Here is a 7,199-nt window from a genome sequence, read left to right as displayed (position 1 = left end):
TTGATCTCTTAGAGTTTTAGACACCACATAGAGAGAAGAGGAGAGCTAGCCTTGCCCTTCTTCCTCTATCCAAACAGCTCAAGGAGCCACTTGTAGCCACTTGTGTTGATCTAGTGATCATGCGGAGACCCCGCAGAGCAAGACTAGGGGTATTATCTCCACGGAGAGCCCCGAACCTGGGTAAGATTCGCCGGCGTGCATGTCTTTGCCTTATCCCGTTTCCAGGCACCGGCGATGTCTTACTGGCTCCCACAATGATAAGCCACCCGTTGGCATATGTCGCACCTACCACCCGACACAACCGCACCACCAGGGAGATGAAACCACGATCCAGAACCCACGATGTGCACAACTGCATCGACAGTGAGATCGTGCACTCCTTTGCCGCTTCCCCGCCCTTAAATTTAGACTTCCGCCGCGGCATTCTTACACACAAACAACAGAAATCGCCATTGCTCTCCCACTCATTGTTCCCCATGAAAAACCTGGTTGCAGGAGGACCAACTGCTCCAGGCCATGGGATTGATCAAGGAATTCCTGGAGGTGCAGGCCCGCGGCAACACCAAGTTGCACGTGATCCACACCAACGACTTGCACAAGGCGGCGACCACCATCGAGCAGTACAAGCGACACCTCGAATTCGAGCGCCACAAGATCGTCGGAGTTGATGTGGAGTACACCAATGACGTTGGCAAAGATAAGAAACCAGCCCTCGTCTAGCTCTCCGTCGGCAAGGATCATCCGGTGTTGCTCTTCCAACTGAGCTCCGCCGACAAGAACTGCACCAGGTTCGACAACTTCCTCGCTGACCCCAGATACACATTTGCTGGCTTCTCCATCGACGGCGACATAGAGATGCTCGGGTGCATTGGACTAGAGATCGCCCACTTCGTCGACATCCAGAAGGAATGGAGGGTGCCTACAGCAACCAAGCCTCTGGACTCCCTTGGGGATGTCTCAGGCATCCTTGTCCATGACTACTACAACAACATGAAGAAGAAGCTCACCAAAGCAGAGCACCAGCGCTGGACGCGCATGCCCCTATCCATGAGGCACATCGAGTACGCGGCAAAAGATGCTTACGCTGCGTACGAGATATGGAGCCGCCTCACCATCATCCAGGAAGGCCTCCGCCGGGAAAAACTCGACAAGGAGCAGACCAGGAAGCGCGCAAGGTCCTGGGGCGACTACGACTACTGAAGCAGGTGGTCCCGGCCAAGAAAAGTAACTAGAAGATTGCTCATGCCATTCTAGATTTCCCGTTAGATTTGCTTTCTCTCAAGACTGCCGTTTGCTTGTTCTAAATTTAGATTTGCTTCTGTCGCAGTTAACCTTGTAGTTTGCTTCCAGTTTGCATATCTTCTGAACAAGTTTATTTCCAGTGCAATGTTGCAGTTTTCTATTATTAGAATATATTGGCGTGAACTGAAAAATATAAACACAGTACAGATACTATACGATTAGCGTAACGCACAAAGCAGGTACACATAGCAATCCACAAAAATGACGAGCATGCACTGCACTAGTACCTTTGTGGACGCAGCATCGAAATGTAGGGACAACAATTACAGAATGCTCCTAAAAGCAGTGCACAATGTTCTAACAACCATTGCACACACAAATATTAAAAATCGTTCGTATGGAACACTTTGGAAAAACACTTTGAATACAGAGGTAGTTAGGTGTTTATTCTCCTTGGAAAACATTGCTTACGCCCGTGACTCTCAGAGAAGAACACTACAGAGGCACGGTTGTCCGTCAATAACACCAACTACTTAAAACACCCACGAAGGCACTTCGGTGCCTCCACTCCTATGGAGACCGTGCCTAAATTGACTTCACGTCCGTTAATGAGGCCGAATGCCTTCGAAGACACATGAAACTCATAGGCCATGGCCCCCGCAATGAAAACGTGTCCATGAAAGCTTCTTAAAAATAGAGGCACACCTTCATGTGCTTGCATCACGATCCTTCGCGTCCCTACCTCCCTTAGAATCACGTCCGTGCCTCCAGTTCGTCGGGTAAAACCGTACCTCTGTCGTGCGTAACATGTTAAGAAAGTTGCTGACAACAAAAACATCAGAAAACCGAACATTACGTCGACCCCGCTGGCACTAAACGTGACGTCATCGAAAACGCAGAGGCAGGAGCGTGCCTTACGGCCAGCTTCCGACGTATCGGGTCTATGAAGATTTACTTCCTTCTTAATATGTGTTGGGGATATTACCATTGGGCGTAAACCGGCCAGGAGAGGCCGGGTTAACCCCATAAGTAGTTCATCTGTATCTGAAGCCTATGAAGACATACGGTGACGCTTCATGAAGGCCCAGGGCCCAAAGCCGGTTTAAGGCCTGTAGACACAAACCGGCATTGATATGTAAACTTCTGTTGTAAGATAGAGGTAGCAGAGACCGAGCCGAACACGATTATGAGCCGGCCTCGGAGTCTGTAAACCGACGGGCGTCAACCCATGTATATAAGGGGACGACCTGGCGGCGGTTCAGGAACAACAGACAACACCTCGAGACTCAAACAAAGCGTATTCGCTCCCTGGTCATCGAAACCCCATCAATTCCATCACAACTAGACGTAGGCTTTTACCTTCACCGTAAGGGGCCGAACTAGTATAAAACTCTCTTGCGTCCCTTGTCCGCTTTAACCCCTTTAACCTAACCCGTAGCGATGGCTCCACGACTAAGTCCTTTCTCTAGGACATCTGCCGTGACAAAACCACGACAGTTGGCGCCCACTGTGGAGCTATCGCACGATGGTTTCATGTTCTTGGAGGGCAACTTCGAAGGACTCAAGGGTTACGCTGTGGGCCGGATGACCAAAAGTCATCGCGGCAAGCTCTACATCGACGATGCAGGCTGGGGCCCCGAGGCCGGCTCAATCGAGTATGGGTACCGGGTCCCCTTTGGTGGCATACATGTCTTCATTGGCAAGATCGGCGAAACGGGTCCTGAGCCGGACATCTGCACCGACCTCGTCGAGACGGCTCAGCGTGCGAGATCTGCCCGGGTCAAGCCTGTCATGAAGCGTGCCTTCGTGGGAGTTATCCATGGAGGGGGATCTGAGGATAGATCGGAATCTGGTGGTGAGACCATCGTTTATTCCGGTGATGAGTCATCAACCGGAGAGACCGAGTCGTTATATCAGTTACAAGATGGACGGATTGGGGGCTGTTCCGATGGCGACAGTATTCCGGACCCCTTTGATGTGACAAACCGGGTTGCGATTTTCATGTCCGACACGCAACCGGCGCTCCACTCTTCGACCACAGCGGCGATGATTTCCGGATCAGCGGCGGCGGCAGCAGCCGGGGCAGGAGGCCCTCTGCGACTACCAGCTCAGGTTCTATCTGATTTGTTTGACGCGTTGGCAACGCTGATGGCGGAGGTTAACCCGGCGGATCAGGATGCACACAATGTGGAAACCGCTAAAGTGAAAGATCAGATCACCTAGGCCAAAGCCGACTTAGCAGCTGAGGATACCAGGATAGCCGCGGAGCGGGCCGCTTTGGATGCACAAGCTTACCGGATTATGCTGGATCAGAGTGCGTCGAACAATGTCCTGAAGAGGAGGCATCGATCTCGCCTGCCGCCGGTTTAGGATGCTAGAAATCTCTTTAATACCCCAGGAGCAGGGACTAGTAATCCGCCGGTGGTAAACCGGATGGGGGCACCGGGGCAGGAGCGCCAGTTCAGCCACGTTTGGTGGATCCGCATCGTCAGGACAATATTGTGGCACCGCATGTCCCCACGCCACCGGGTCATTATTCTAACCCGATGGACAACATTGTCGCTGCCGCTTCACGGCTGGCAGCCATCCCGATCGAAGGCGATTCTCCAGCGGCAGTCGAGACGCGTCGGGTTATGGAGCTTCTTCAGACAGCCTTGATTCAACAGGAGGCTTATTCGTGATCGGATTCATTCCACTCCACGTCCAAGCAGGAGTTACAGCAGGCGTATGGATGAACCGGCAGTGTCAAGCAATGCGCGGAACCGTGATCAGCCCCGTGGTAATAACCCGGCGGGTGGTGCTGGTGATGCTCAGGAGGTGGTGACCCGGGCTCGGGCATGCAGAGAGGCCGAGTTAGCGGCGCAGCATGAAGCCCGTCAGCTTACTCCGGTTCGTCCAACCACATCAGTGGAACAAGGAGTTACCTCTAGTTCCTTGGGAGTGCCATGTCTTGTCCCAGCGTTGCGCAATGTGCGCCTGCCCAAGGATTTCAAGGGCCCGCGCAAGGTGCCGAATTACACCGCCGATTTCACTACAAGAAAAGGACACATCCGTGACATTTTGGGCCGAACGAAATTTTTTCTGTCATACATATGACACTTCTATGACGATAATTGTGACAAAACCCGGTATCATCATAGATGTGGTGGGCTCCTACTTCTATGACAAAAAATCATGACCGAAAATGGGCTTTTCGTCCAGGGCGGGCCGGAGACGCAGCTGCATGACATTCTTTGGGCCGTCCATGACGGAAAAAACCGTGGTAGAAGCGAGGGGGAGGAAAATTTCGGGGAGTTCTCGGTTACGGTGGGAGGTCGGAGGCCGAGCGATGCGCGTTTCTCTCGTACACGTACGCGCGTGTATGCGAGGCGTTGGCTCTAACTGAACCCGGGCGAGGCGTTGGGCTCTAACTGAACCCGAGCGATTGCACTGCAGGCTACGCGTTACTGAACCCGAGCGATCGATCGATGGCTGTTAACTGAACCCGATCGAGCGATTCCTTCGCTACTGTTGCTAACTGAAGCTGATCGATTGGATGAACAGTGAGCGTTGCGGGGGGGGGGGGGGGTGGATGAACAGTGAGCGGTGGCGTTGCCTCTGGATGAACAGGACCCCGTGGTGTGGAGGGCTGGATGAACAGTAGACGGTGGAGGGGTGCCCGTGGAGGGGTGGTTGAACAGGACCCCGTGGTGTGGAGGGCTGGATGAACAGTAGACGGTGGAGGGGTGCCCGTGGAGGGGTGGTTGAACAGTAGCCGGTGGAGTAGCGCGCGGTGGAGGCTGGATGAACAGGAGCCCGTGGAGGCTGGAGGAGGTCGACGGTAGCCCGTGGAGGCTGGAGGAGGTCAACGGTGGAGATGAACAGTATCTCGTGGAGTCCCGTTTTGCGGTACGCCACACCCCTCCCGATGAACAGGACCCCCATTTCGACCGTAGGAGGTCCGTTTCGTCCGTTTTGCGGTACGCCACACCCCTCCCGATCAACAGGACCCCCATTTCGACCGTAGGAGGCCTGTTTCATCCGTTTTGCGGTACGCCACACCCCTCCCGATCAACAGGACCCCCGTTTCGACCATAGGAGGTCCGTTTCCTCCGTTTTGCGGTACGCCACACCCCTCCCGATGAACAGGACCCCCATTACGACCGTAGGAGGTCCGTTTCGTCCGTTTTGCGGTACGCCACACCCCTCCCGATCATAAGGACCCCCGTTTCGACCGTAGGAGGCATGTTTCGTCCGTTTTGCGGTACGCCACACCCCTCCCGATCAACAGAACCCCCGTTTCGACCATAGGAGGTCCGTTTCCTCCATTTTGCGGTACGCCACACCCCTCTCGATCAACAGGACCCCGTTCCGAACGTAGGAGGTCTGTTTCCTCCGTTTTGCGGTACGCCAGGCCTCGTTTCCATCGCATGTTCCGTCCAAGCCCTCCCGATGAACACGACCACGCATTCCGTTCCGACCCAGCCGGTTGGCTCCCACGCGTTCCGTTGCCTCCTGATGAACACGACGCATTCCGTTGCCTCCCCATGAACACGACGCATTCCGTTGCCTCCCCATGAACACGACGCATTCCATTGCCTCCCCATGAACACGACGACAACGTTGTTTCTCCGTTCCGACCCAGCCATGGCCACGAGCCCTGGCCGTACGTATGCGCGAGTAGGCGTTCGAGACCCCGCCCGTATGTACACATACGTGGCCGTATTTTCTTTCTTGCACCCCGGCCATTGTACGTACGTGTACATGCTACGTGCGCGCCTCTACATCCACCTATATATATGTACGTACACGTTCGCGACCAGAATGACAACGCTATGTACGCTTCGACCAGGTGGGTCCCGACTGTCAGGCACTTCCTTGCGTGCGAAGATGTAACTGGTGGGTCCCAGCAGTCAGGGGGGAAACGTTTTTTAGTGAAATACGGTGGCCCGTCCGGTGGGTCCCCGCTTTCAGGTGGAGGAATAATTATTTTGCACGTAATAAGGAGGCACTTCTTTGCTGCGGCCGTGGACCCAGCTGTCAGCCTCTCCACGTACAGTCCATGTCTGATGGAAGCCGTTCCTTGACCATGTTGACCACGCCGCGCCGAGAGCACCAGGGCGGTGGACGACGGCGAGGCCTAGGAAGGGGACGACGCGGAGCCAGGGAAGACACGGAAGTGGATGCCCACGCGTAGAGGAGTACGAGGGTTCACTGGTTCGCTGCGGTGTGAGGCTGCCGTCGCCGCAGAATAACAGGGGGTGTGGGTGAGTAGAGTGATGGCCTAGCCAGTGGTGGGAGTAGTAGGGGCGGTGAGGCCTCCGCCGCATCGTAGCCAGCCACGGGAGGCAGGAGCACGAGACACGACCGGCGCTGGTTTGGTCGGCTGGAGCAAGAAGACCAGAGGTTGAAGAAGCACTATGGCCGTTGGATGGACATCGTACGGTCACTCGAGCTAGAATCGTGCATATTGACTAAGTTGACAAAGCCCTCCGTCCCCGTCAACTTAGTAGGCCCACAAGTCAGCCTGCCACTATACTGGGTCCCAGCGAACAGGGGGAGTATTCATTTTTTTTGTGCGTAATAAGGAGGCACTTCCTTGCGTGCGAAGATATAGCTGGTGGGTCCGAGCTGTTAGTGGCGGTAACGTTTTTTTCATGAAATACAGAGGCCCTTTTGGTGGGTCCCTGATGTCAGGTGGAGGAATCATTATTTTGCACGTAATAAGGAGGCATTTCTTTGCGTGCGGCCATGGACCCAGCTGTCGGCCTCTCCACGTACAGTCCACTTCAGATGCATGTCGGTCGTTGACCACATTGACCAGGCCGCGCCGAAAGCACCAGGGCGGTGGACGACGGCGAGGCCTAGGAAGAGAACAACACGGAGGCAGGGAAGACTCGGCAGCTGTTTCTGAAGGAAATATGCCCTAGAGGCAATAATAAAGTTATTATTTATTTCCTTATATCATGATAAATGTT

General features: G+C 54.4%; 1 pseudogene; it reads left to right on the top strand.

Annotated features, from left to right (window-relative positions):
• The first annotated feature begins 516 nt into the window (after positions 1-516).
• LOC123176855 (uncharacterized) lies at positions 517-1,200 on the top strand (annotated as a pseudogene).
• The last annotated feature ends 5,999 nt before the right edge of the window (positions 1,201-7,199 follow it).

Source organism: Triticum aestivum, chromosome 1D (genome assembly GCF_018294505.1).
Source record: "Triticum aestivum cultivar Chinese Spring chromosome 1D, IWGSC CS RefSeq v2.1, whole genome shotgun sequence".
Lineage (NCBI taxonomy): Eukaryota > Viridiplantae > Streptophyta > Magnoliopsida > Poales > Poaceae > Triticum > Triticum aestivum.
Note: the sequence above shows the minus strand (reverse complement) of the source record. Positions and strands in the feature narration are given on the sequence as shown.